The sequence below is a fragment of the Hylobates moloch genome, unplaced genomic scaffold (genome assembly GCF_009828535.3).
Source record: "Hylobates moloch isolate HMO894 unplaced genomic scaffold, HMol_V3 SCAFFOLD_19, whole genome shotgun sequence".
NCBI classification, from domain to species: Eukaryota; Metazoa; Chordata; class Mammalia; order Primates; family Hylobatidae; genus Hylobates; species Hylobates moloch.
In genome coordinates this window covers 74902162-74915898 of record NW_026652294.1, presented here as the reverse complement: position 1 = coordinate 74915898, position 13737 = coordinate 74902162, and positions in this window count along the sequence as shown.

The window sequence follows — 13737 nt, the reverse complement described above, 5'->3', positions numbered from 1 at the left end:
AGGATTAGTTAAGATTTAACTTAGGATTTTTCAATATTATGATGGTGCCTATACAACCATTCTGACTTTCACTTTCAGTACAGTATTCAATAAATTGCATGAGCTATTCAATACTTTAATATACAATAGGCTTTGTATTAGATGATTTTGCCCAACTGTGGGATAATGCAAATGTTCTGAGCACATTAAAGGTAGACTAGGCTAAGCTGTAATGTTTGATAGTTTAGGTGTATTGAAGGTATTTTCAACTTATGATGGGCCTATCTGGATGTAACTCCATTGTAAGTTGAGAACATTTCTGTATTTTATACACACACACACACACACACACACACACACAGAGCCATGTATACCAAACTGTTAACAGTAGTTGTTTCATGTGGATATTAATAAGAATTCTCACTTTTTTCTGTTATATATACTTGCAATTTTTGAATTTTCTACAAGTATGTAGTATTTTATAAGCAGCAAAACACTCAATAAATCCAATTTTAATTGAACCAAACTAATCATCCATAACAGTAAGGTTCCTGTTGTTTAGAGAATGGAAATGGGGAGGCAGGCCTGTCCATGTAACTTAAGGGCATTTTTGCCTCTGGGACTTAGATATTGAAATAAAAATTAATGAGTCACTCAAAAATATGGGCTCAGTGGGAGAGAAAAAAGGTAAGGAGCTTGGCTCCCCTTCAGAGGCAGGGCTAGCGGCAACTGGGGCTACAAGGGTCACAGTCTGTTGAAGTTGAGGGAGGATAAAATAATAAGAGAGTTCCAGGCAGTAGGAGAGTCAAGAACAAGTTGCTTCATCCCAGATTAGGAAAGGATCCGGTAGCCTGAGATATGGATGGGTAGAGAAAGCAAGACCAGTGAAATGGGTCAAAGAGATTAAACCCTGGTTGGAAATTGAGCAAGAAAATTCTTGCCTGGGAGGCTGAAACAGGCCAGGCCTAAGGTAGTGCCAGGCTTTGTTCTCAGGCCTAAATGCTAGGATAGGAAGCTGTAAGTTACATTGTGGAATGCTTTGGTGTGTTTTTTTTTAATAGTAAATTTTTCTGATACAACTTATTGATGAAAACTCTTTCTAGCTATAGGAATCCTATATTCCAATACCACAGAGGGTACAATTAAACATACAAATGCTGAAAGAGAGGCAGTATAGCTTAGAAGAGCATGAACTTCGACTTGGCGACTCAGATGATATAGACAAAGAGATGACTGTGGATGCCACCAGAGAAGAGTCACTAATCCAATAGTTTGGGTTTTGGCCAGTCTCCATAGGAGAAATGACTTTAGTATTGATGAGGACATCCCAACCCAGGCTTTACTCTGATTTGTGGATGACCTGGGCTTCAGTTGTGAGATTTGTGGTGGTGGGAATCCACATGCTCTAACTTTGAAATTCTCAGCCTTTTGCTATAAAATAACAAAGAAAGAATGGCTACAATGAGCCAGAGTCTAGTTGGTGCTGAATGGAGAAAATAAAAGTGAGCAACACGGCTCATTAGTCAACAATGACTCATACCGAACATGGGAGGACAATTAAGGAAGAAGATCCTAGCAGAAGGGTCCCCACCAAATTGTCATCTTTCCCTTTAATGTGATGAGGTTTGATGTTGGCAGCTCATTCTTCGCACTCCCTGCTACATATGTGATGCCTGTCAATGTCAATGCAGGTATCACAAATAACAGGAGAGGCACTGGAATTACACACGCAGAGGTCTAGAAAGATCATTTGAGCCAATTAAGGAGGAGTGTTTCTTCTGGAACAAACTTCCAACATCCATGTGGATATTTGACTAAATCTTTTTGGTTAGTTCCCATGCTGAAGACATCACTTTGTTGCACAGCTTGCAGAACAACCTAGCACATGCCACATGTATTTTGTTTTGTTTCTTTCCCATTTTGTTTTGCTTTGCTTTTCGATATCGAAGCAACCCTAAGCCACTAGACATAGCTTCTCCAAAGACTTCAGATCAATGATTTCTAGATGTGCTATTTGTAGTCATTCAAAATATTAATTGTAGAGCCAAAATATAAATGTCATCAATCCCTGGAGGCATTATAGTGTAACACGCTAGAATGCAAGCTTAGGAGCCAGAATACCTGGGAGTGAATCTTGTCTCTACCACTGGGGCAAGCTATTTAACCTCTGTGTGCCTCAGTTCTGTCACCTGTAGGATGGTAAAAATTATAGTATCTATCTCACACTGGTATTGTGGGAATAAATTAATTTTCTTTTTTTTATAAAGGGGTATGTACAATAGTGCCTGGTATATAAGTGATAAATGTTAAGTGTTGTTACTATTCTAGAATCCTGTCAACCACTCCTGTAGGACTTCAGAAGGTGGAAGTGCATGAAGTCATCATAACCCTTGAGCATCCTGGTAGGATAAACAGCTTTGTAGATTTAAAAATATGATGTACTCAGTGCATGAATAGCTAAGTGAGTTCAAGAGACTATTCCATACAGACCAAGCTAAGAAACTGACGGAAGTTATAATTGTTCCTATACCATTTTTTTAATTACAGTACGATTAGAACAGGCAAGGGGGCACCAGATATCCATGTCAGCCTGTCAATGTATCCTTCCCTAGCATGCAAACCTACATGGGATGTCAAGTTTCCATTTGAAAATTATTTGGTGAGCAAAGTTGTAGAGCTAGTATCCTCATGTTACCTGGTTACCAGATACGAGAGGTAACCAGGAAAAATAAATTTATTGGATGCAGATGTTTGAGATTATTTGTCATGGTGGGCAGTGGGGATATGAAGTCAAAATATCTATTTAGAATGTGCAATCTTCAATGAAGCCTGACCTCCAACCATAAAATGTGTCAGATGACCCTGGAAAGGGACAAAGAACTTGATGTCTGCTAAGACATGCCAAAGCCTACACAGATGAGAGGACTGCCATCAATCTGGGCTCTACATGGAAGAAGCAATGGGGTTCAAAATTCTCCTTTCCTTGAAGCTTCCTCAGAAGTCCTCTCTTTTGGTTTTGTTTTGCTTTTCCTTCCCTCCTGCCCTGGTTCATTTTCTGATGCCATAGCACAATACCATAGAGTGGGAAATTTATAAAGAAAAGAGATTTATTTGGCTCACATTTCTATAGGCTTGGAAGTCCAGGACCAAGGGGCCTCATCTGGTGTGAGACTTACTGCTGCATCGTAACATGGAGGATGCCTTATGTGGTGAGGAGGGTGAAAGCAGGTGAGTGCATATGAGACAGAGAAAAAGGGGGTCCAACTCCTGAGATAATGAGCCCATTCACCTGATAACAACCTTAATCCATTATGAGGACAGAGCCTTCATAACCTAATCACCTCTTAAAGACCCCACCTCTTAATACCATCACAATGACATTAAATTTCAACAAGACTTTTGGAAGGGACACTTAAATCATAGCACCTCCCATCCTTCCCTTTATCTTTCCTCCTTCCTTCCCTCCCCTCCTCTCTCCTTCCCTTTCTTTTTCTTCTATTCCTATCCCATTTTTTAAAAATGTCGCTTTCTATTCCCTTTCTAGTTTCACTTCTCCATTTCTACTTTCTCTTTGCTCCCCTCCCCTCCATCACCTCCCCTCCCCTGCCCTCCTCTCTCCTCCCCTCCCCTCCCTTTCCTTCCCCTCCCCTTCCTTTCCCTTCCCTTCTTTCCTATTTGGCTAGTGCAATAGGTGGACTGAATGTCACGTCTAATCTGGGTAGGAGTCTCTCCTTATCCCTTTCTTGGAAGAACAGATGAAACTAAAGTGGACTCCAAGAGAAAAATCATGGAGTTCACTGTTTATGCCTGCTTCTGGTCTAAAAATTTAGCTAGAGGGACAGGAACAGTCTTGAGCTCCCATGTGTTTTATTTTCTGACGGAAAAAATTATAGAGGATTCATTCACCTGTCAGGCTTCCTCATGTTATATATTTCCCCTGGGAGCTAGGTAAAAATGATGATGAAATAAAAATTGTTTGGAGATTCAATGGTTTAGAATTTTAGCACACTTTCCTTTTCTATCCTTAATAGCCCTGTGAACATAAACATCTCTGGAGATACAGTTTCTCCAAAAATGACACGTTTCTGTGGGAAGTTACATATGATAGTGTATTAGTCTGTTCTCACACCGTTTTAATAAAGACATACCTGAGACTGGGTAATTTATAAAGGAAAGAGGTTTAATTGGCTCACAGTTCAGCATGACTGGGGAGGCCTTAGGAAACTTACACTCATGGTGGAAGGGGAAGAAAACATGTCCTTTTCACATGGTGGCAGGAAGGAGAAGAATGAGCGCCAAGTGAAGGAGGAAGCCCCTTATAAAACCATCAGATCTCATGAGAACTTACTATCACAAGGATAGCATGGGGAAACTGCCCCAATGACTCATTTACCACCCACCAGGTCCCTCCAACCACATGTGGAGATTATGGGAAGTACTATTCAAGATGAGATTTTGGTGGGGACACAGCCAAACCATACCATTCTGCCCCTGGCTCTTCTCAAATCTCATGTCCTCACATTTCAAAACCAGTCATGCCTTCCCAACAGTCCCCCAAAGTCTTAACTCATTTCAGCATTAACTCAAAAGTCCAAGTCCAAAGTCTCATCTGAAACAAGGCAAGTCCCTTCCACATATGGTCCTGTAAAGTCAGAAGCAAGTTAGTTATTTCCTAGATACAATGGCAGTACAGGCATTGGGTAAATACACCCATTCCAAATGGGAGAATTTGGCCAAAACAAAGGAGCTACAGGCCCCATGCAAGTCTGAAATCCAAAAGGGAAGTCATTAAACCTTAAAGTTCTAAAATGACCTCCTTTGACCCCATGTCTCACATCCAGGTCACGCTGACCTTGGCCAGCTCCACCCCTGTGGCTTTGCAAGGTACAGCTCTCCTCCTGGCTGCTTTCATGGGCTGGCATTGAGTGTCTGTGACTTTTCCAGGTGCGCGCTGCAAGCTGTCTGAGGATATACCATTTGGGGGACTGGAGGATGGTGACCCTCTTCTCACAGCTCCACTAGGCAGTGCCCCAGTGGGGACTCTGAATGGGGGCTCTGACCCCACATTTTCCTACTGCAGTGCCCTAACAGAGGTTCTCCAGGAGGGATCCACCCCTGCAGCAGACTTCTGTCTTGACATCTAGGCATTGCCATACATCCTCTGAAATCTAGGTGGAGGTTCCCAAACCTCAATTATTGTCTTCTGTGCATCCGTAGGACCAATACCACATGAAAGCTGCCAAGGCTGGGTGCTTGCACCCTCTGAAGCAATGTCCTGAAATTTACCTTGGCCCCTTTTAGCCATGGCTGGAGCAACTGGGACACAGTTCCAGCAGAGGACCCAGCCCCAGAAACCATTTTTCCCTCCTAGGCCTCTGGGCCTGTGATAGGAGGCTCTGTGAAGGTCTCTGACACGCCCTGGAGACGTTTTCCCCATTGTCTTTGTGAATAACGTTTGGCTCCTCATTACTTATGCAAATTTCTGCAGCCAGCTTGAAAGTTTGAATTCCTCCCAAGAAAATGGGTTTTTCTTTTATATCACATCTTCAGGCTACAAATTTTCCAAATTTTTATGCTCTGCTTCCTCTTGAACCCTTTGCCGCTTAGAAATTTCTTCCTGCAGATACCCTAAATCATCTCCTTCAAGGTCAAAGATCCACAGATTTCTAGGATGGGGCAAAAGGCCACCAGTCTTTTTGCTAAAGCACAGCAAGAGTCCCCTTTGTTCCATGATATGGTTTGGCTGTGTCCCCACCCAAATCTCATCTTGAATTCCCATGTGTAGTGGGAGGGACTCAGCAGGAGGTAATTGAATCATAGGGGCAGGTCTTTCCCATGTTGTTCTCTCGATAGTGAATAATTCTCATAAGATCTGATGGCTATGTAAGAAAAAGTTTCCCTGTGCAAGGTCTCTCTTTGCCTGTTGCCATCCATGTAAGACATGACTTGCTCCTCCTTACCTTCTACCATGATTGTGAAGCCTCCCCAGTCACATGGAACTGTAAGTCCATTAAACTTCTTTGCTGTATAAATTATTCAGTCTTGGGTATGTCTTCATCAGCAGTGTGAGCACAGATTAATACAGTAAATTGGAACCAAAAGTGGGGTGCTGCTGAAAAGATACCTGAAAATGTGGAAGCAACTTTGGAACTGGGTAACAGGCAGAAGTTGGAACAGTTTGGCAGGCTCAGAAGAAGACAGGAAAATGTGGGAAAGTTTAGAACTCCCTAGAAACTTGTTCAATGGGTTTGGCCAAAATGCTGATAATGATACAGACAATTAAATCCAGGCTGAGGTGGTCTCAGATGGAGATGAGGAACTTGTTGGGAACTGAAGCAAGGGTGACTCTTGTTATGTTCTAGCAAAGAGACTGGTGGCATTTTACCCCTGTCCTAGAGATCTGTGGAACTTCAAACTTGAGAGGGATGATTTAGAGTATCTGGCAGAAGAAATTTTAAGCAGCAAAACATTCAAGAGGTGACTTGGGTGCTGTTAAAGGCATTCAGTTTTAAAAGGGTAGCAGAGCATAAAAGTTCAGAAAATTTGCAGCTCGACAATGTGATAGAAAAGAAAATCTCATTTTCTGAGGAGAAATTCAAGCCAGCTGCAGAAATTTGCATAAGTAAAGAGGAGCTGAATTCTAATCACCAAGACAATGGGGAAAATATCTCCAGGGCATGTCAGAGGTCTTCACTGCACGCCCTCCCATCACAGGCCCAGAGGCCTAGGAAGAAAATGTGGATACATAGGCTGGGCCCAGGGCCCCCATGCTGTGTGCAGCCTAGGGACTTTGTGCCCTGTGACCCAGCTGCTCCAGCCATGGCTGAAAGGGGCCAACATAGAGCTTGGGCTGTGGCTTCAGAGGGTGCAAGCCCCAGGCCTTGGCAGCTTCCATGTGGTGTTGAGCCTGCAGGTACACAGAAGTCAAGAATTGGGGTTTGGGAACCTCTGCCTAGATTTCAAAGGATGTATGGAAATGTCTGGATGCCCAGGCAGAAGTTGCTGTAGGGGCAGGATCCTCATGGAGAACCTCTGCTAGGGCAGTGCAGAAGGGAAATCTGGGGTGGGAGCCCCAACAGAGAGTCGCTACTGGGGCACTGCCTAGTGGAGCTGCAAGAAGAGGGCCACCATCCTCCAGACTCCAGAATGGTAGATCCACCAATAGCCTACACCATGTGCCTGGAAAAGCCAAAGATACTCAACGCCAGCCCATGAAAGCAGTCAGGAGGGAGGCTGTACCCTACAAAGCCACAGGGGTGGAGCTGCGCAAGACCATGGGAACCTACCTCTTAAATCAGTGTTACCTGGATGTGAGACATGGAATCAAAGGATATCATTTTGGAGCTTTACAATTTGACTGCCCCACTAGATATCGGACTTCCATGGGGCCTCTGGCCCCTTTATTTTGGCCATTTTCTCCCATTTGGAACAGCTGTATTTACCCAATGCCTGTACCCCCACTGTATCTGGGAAGTAACTAACTTGTTTTTGATTTTACAGGCTCATAGGGAGAAGGGACTTGCCTTATCTCAGATGAGACTTTGGACTGTGGACTTTTGAGTTAATGCTGAAATTAGTTAAGATTTTGGGGGACTGTTGGGAAGGCATGATTGGTTTTGAAATGTGAGGACATGAGATTTGGGAGGGGCCATGGGCAGAATGATATGGTTTGGCTGTGTCCCCACCCAAACCTCATCTTGAATTCCCACATGTTGTGGGAGAGACCCAGTGGGACATAATTGAATCATGGGAGCACATCTTTCCCATGCTACTCTCATGATCACGAATAAGTCTCACAAGATCTGATGGTTATAGAAGGGGGAGTTTTCCTGCACAAGCTCTCTCTTTGCCTGCTGTCATCCATGTAAGATGCGACTTGTCTTTCTTGCCTTCCACCATCATTGCAAGGCCTCCCCAGCCACGTGGAACTGTAAGTCTATTAAACCTCCTCTTCTATAAATTACCCAGTCTCGGGTATATCTTTGTTAGCATTATGAAAACGAATTAATACACTCCAGTTCCCAAGAAGTTCCTCATGTCTGTTTGAGACCACCTCAGCCTGGACTTTATTGTCCATACCGCTTTCAGTATTTTGGTCAAAGCCATTGAACAAGTCTCTAGGAAGTTCCAAACTTTCTCTCACATCTTCTTGTCTTCTGAGCCCTCCAAGCCTCTAGGAAGTTCCAAATTTTCCCACATTTTTCTGTCTTCTTCTGAGCCCTCCAAACTGTTCCAGCTTCTTCCTGTTACCCAGTTCCAGAGTTGCTTCCACATTTTCAGGTATCTTTACAGCAGCACCCCACTACCTGGTACCAATTTACTCTATTAGTCTGTTCTCACACTGTTAACAAAGACATACCCAAGACTGGGTAATTTATAAAGGAAAGAGGTTTAATTGACTGACAGTTCAGCATGGCTGGGGAGGCCTCAGGAAACTTACAGTCATGGCAGAAGGAGAAGCAAACACATCCTTCTTCACATGGTGGCAGGAAGAAGATGATTGAGAGCTGAGTGAAGGGGAAAACCCTTTATAAAACCATCAGATCTTGTGAGAACTTACTCACTATCGTGAGAATAGCATGGAGGCAGCCACCCCCATGATTCTATTACCTCTCACCAGATCCCTCCCACCATACATAGGGATTATGGGAACTACAATTCAAGATGAGATTTGGGTGGGCACATAGCCAAATGATATCAAATAGTTACATACACCTTTAATTTCTTGATCATTTCTCTGCCAACCATCCTTCTTCAACAGGAATAAGGTCACCATGCTACTTCAATTCTTTTTGATTTTCTATAATCCCAATTTCTCTCCCTCTCTGTCTCTTAGTATCTACAGTGGATATTTATTGTTTGTGGGCAACAAATGATCTAAACACCCAACCTATTTCAGAGAAATCCCAGCAAAGCCCCACAAGCCCCAATAAAAACACCCCAGCAAGTAGCACTCTTCCCGGGCCCTTAGCAGGAAAAGAATTATGCAAAGCTGCAGACAAGACAGGACTAAGCTGCAGGGTCTTTTCTGACTGTTACTGTGACTGGGCATGCCTGCAGTGCCAATTGCCTAGCTTCTCTGGAATACTGCCTATATTTTTTTATCCTTGTTCCCACCCTTCCCAATAACTTTTGTGAGCTAAACTAAGAGCTTTCCCATAAATTCCTTTTTAAATTAATTAATTAATTAATTAGTGTGGAAGTTAATTGGAATTGGTTTCTGTTGTTTGCAGCCAACAACATTGAATGATACACTCTCATTTTCTCTGCGATTTAAAAGAAATCTGCTCTCTTTCTCTCTGCCTGTCTTTCAGAGTTATTTACACAAACACACAACCTCAATAAGGAATAAGTGAGAAAATCAGCACAAAGGGTAGACTTATGGTAAGAAGTGTAGGATAAAACCAGAGGTGGGTTTATTATGTAAAATTCATAAGTATTTAATAAATAAAATACATTCCCATGGCTTTTGTTACAGGTGTGTAACTAATCTGTATTGAAGCTTTGTAGTAGCTAAGGCAATGATCGGACACAATTTGTTACACAATTCTATACCTAAAGAAGAAAAATAAACCAGTAGTTCCAGGAAGGCATAGATGATGCTGGCACCAAAGAACTATTTCTTCCATGGGTCCTTCTAAAGAGGACACAATATGAGAAAGTGAACAGCATCCTGAAAAATATCTACACAGCAAATACAATACGGTTTCATAAATCCACAGATGAGTAAGACTAAAGCTAAGTGCAACTCTTTTACCAAGGCATGATGCAGATCACTTGTATGAAGACTAAATTTCAGATTATACTCTCTGACAAGTACCTAGTGTGCAGCTATTAAGTTTTTTTTTTTCTTAATTGCAAATTCATATGCTTTAACAGCTGACTGAGCTAGGGTTAGGGCTGACATTTTTGTAAGATGTTAAGAACCTGAGGAGGCAATCTGCTTGAAGAGAAAATCAACCCAGCAATAATCAGAGATGAATCAAGAGAGTACCTACGAACTGGAACAAATACTTTTTCTTAAAAGATAAAATTCGGGTTACTACCATGTTCATAATGGCATTATCACAATAGGCAAAATGTAGAAGCAACCCAAGTGTCTACTGAAAGATAAATGGGTAAAAACACTGTGGTATACACACACACACACACACACACACACACACACACACACACACAGAATGAAATATTATTCAGCCTTAAAAAGGGAGGAAATTTTGACACATGCCTCAGCACGGATAAACCTTGAAGACATTAAGTGAAATTAGCCAGTCTTCCCCCCTGCCCCCTACTCCCCCAACCAAAAAAAAAAAAAAACAAAAAAAAAACAAATATTATGTGATTCCTCTTAGATGAGGTTCCTACAGTAGTCAAATTCATAGAGACAGAAGGTAGAATAGTGGTGACCATAGGCTGGTGGGAGTGGGGAGTAGAAAATTCATGTTTAATGGATACAGAGTTTCCACTAAACTCTGGAACTCAGTTGGGGAAGATAAAATGCTTCTGGAGGTGGGTGGTGGTGATGGTTGCACAACAATGTGAGTGGACTTAATGCCACTGGATGTACATTTAAAAATGACTAAAATGGTACATTTTATGCTATGTATGTATTATCACAATTTACAAAATGAAAAAAAGTACGTTAGGAACACTCCAAAAAAGGATGAATGGCTCCAAAGTTTGATACCATTAATGCCTAGCCACAATAATTTTAATTTGAAAACCTTTCAAAGTAGGCATTGCCAAACACCCACCTTGGCCATAAAAAAAAATCCCAATAAATCTCCCAGGTTTAGAACGTCTAATTTTGAGCAATGCAGTTTCCTGGTGAACCCTCCAAAATAAACTGGCTCTAAAGCACACATCTGGGTAAATGAATGTATTAGCCTGTTGCCTCATGTTGTTCAGAAAAGCCAGTTGGGGCCATTATCTTATTAATCCCTACAATAATCCAGGATGATTTGGGCCCATTTTGTAGATGAGCAAACCAAGACTCAAAAGATCAAATGGCTTTCTTAAAGTTGCATAGCTAATGAGAAGAGGAATCTTGGATTTGAACCAACCCTCCCCAATACATGTTCCCATAGGCTATAGGAGGGCCTCTCTCCTTTATCTTCTATTGCACCTCATGAATCCTCAAGCAATGAAAACATCACTCTGGTTTCCCTTTTCTGGGTTTTACAGGCTATGTGGAACTAGTACAAAACAACTAGAAAGGCTTTATTTTTAACTAAAGGCTGCCTGCCCTACCTCTGCCAAAACCTTCACAACTTGTACAGAGGGTGAGTTTAGGGACAGGAAATGTGTGTATCTCCTTTATCACTTCATTTCATTATGTGTCCTCATTGCTAAATATTACTGAAAATCTACCATCAGACTGGCCTGAGAACTGGAGGCTTAAAATAATTAGCAGAGAAAATATTTGGTAAACTTGGGTAAGAAAATCTCCTTTGATTTTCCAGTGTCTATCCTCAAGCTTGTGAGCACAGGCTTAGTTCAGAAAAGCCCTAAGCAGGCCACCTCCCACAATTCTTAGGGGAAGTGTAACTCGATCAGCCAGTTATACATCCTATCCCTGCTCCTCTCTAGTCCTCGCTAATTGCTCCTAATTATATACTTGAAGAATTCCTTTCTGTCTGGGATGTGTGTTCAGGAAACACGTTGTGTTTTGTCTTCTCGTGGGCTCATTAGCATTTGCTGAAGGAAGCAGCAGAGCCTGGAGCCCTCTGATCTCCTAGAAAGGCCGGACCCTCATTTGTTTGCCTCACTGAATTTCCTCTACTCTGTTTGCTTTCTCTGTTTGGACACCTCAACTTCATCAGGAGCTAGGGGCAGCCATCCTGGGGTTAGATAAAAAGTATTTCTTTTCTCTTTGTTCAGGTACCTTGTACTTTGGCAGCCTGAAAGAGTGCTTGCTGAGTGTGCTAAAAGCTCAATTTATGTTGCTTTTTCCTTTTTGCATTGCTTCAGTGCAAGCTGTATTTTATGAAGGTTCAGTGGCATTTTCCAAAGTAGAAAGTAAGCGCTCTCCCTGTATTCTTTATATGTTTAATCTGAGCACCTCTGAATTTTTAACACAATGTCTTCTGCCCCATTGGTGCATGCAATATTTATTAACCAACTGCAAGTTTCTATTTCGCCAACTTTTTGATTGATTTCCTCTTGATGGTCACTAGAGACATAAATAACTATGTGATTCAAGCTTTTTGTTTGTCCATATCTTTTTTCTAGACATGTCTTTTTGCTTTGGCCCTGCTGCTCTTTCCACAACAATACTGTACAGTTCAGTGCTGTTAAGAGTTGCTAGGTTGGATCACATTTAAGGGGAGAGTACTGCCCCCAGGAATGTTTCAAAGGCCTTTGGAAAAACATGTGTTGGCAAGAGTAATAATGAGCAGAAAGTCAGGAACCCAAGGTGTATGCATGATTCCCCCATCAGTATCCTTGGGGAGGTTACTTCCCTTCTCTGCCTCTCAGTTGTGCCAGCTCTAAAATGAAAATATTTTACCAGATCATATCCTGTAATTCTTTCTTCATTTTGTCTCATCAACCGTTTGTTGGTTTGGAGCTACAGAGATGGGATGAATTTTGTTGATATACAAATTGAAGAAAGCTGGATTTGATCTTCATTTGACCTTGCTCTCCTCCCACCACTCCCAACAAATGGTTGCTTGGAACCACCTCCTTTACCTCAGCCAACATTTTTATTGACCACGAATGAAAAGTCCTTTGAGCTCCACCTGGATTTGTGACTTCCCCTCTCCACCCTCCACCTCCTAGACTCTTCTGGCTCTGGATCACTGCCCTTTCTCTTGTAAGACACATCCTCTGCTTTTCCTCATGTGGAAATTAGTCTTATTCCTTCTGCAGTGTTCATTTTACTCTATTCGATAGCAAAAATCTTACCCACGTTTCTCTGAAAGATCTTTACAATTCAGAGAGTAGGATATAAAGATAAAACTTAAAGTAAATTATTATGAGCATCTGATATTAATCACATGACTATAGAAATAGACTCTCTTTTTAGAGAAAAGTGGACCTGCCATAATTGCACCACTTGCCTTGGCTTGGAGGTTGCCATTTTGGACAGCAATGTGAGTTTCCTTTCTTCTTTTTTTCCACCTATGTGAATAAGGAAATGCCAGAGACCTTCCCACCCCCTCAGTCAACCCAGTACTCCCTGTTCAGGTGCTTCTGCCAACTAATTAACACCTCCTTTGCAAGCTGTAAATTGGACGGCAGATGCGCATAAATGCAGAGCCCAGTGGGAAGTCTCATGCTTTCTATATACGTATATTTCATGAAAGGCAGGAAGTGAAATCAAGTAGGCTGATGGGAAATGCATTTTGCCAAAATGGCCACCCCCATATTCTTACATATATTTATGTTATTTTAACACAAAATAAATTTCTCATGTCTTTGGAGGAGAGGCCCATTTTTGTTGTTTTCAGACATAACCCAATAGGCTCTCAAAACTCTGGGAAAATGATTGAACATCTTTGGGTAGCACTAGGATGGTACTAGAGATGCAGGCACATTTGCATGTTTACCCCCAGTCTATTAAACATTATCCTTCCAACCCTCCAAGGACCAGGGTCTTGATTATTAAATCCCTGCCTGTAGTCTCAATCTGCTCCAACTATCCTTATTTTTACTGCCAGTGTTCTGTCTATAAACAAAATAGCATCAAGCTGCTTACAGTTTAAAATTGTTTTATGCTTCTCCAGATCTCATAGGATATATTCAAAACAATATAGT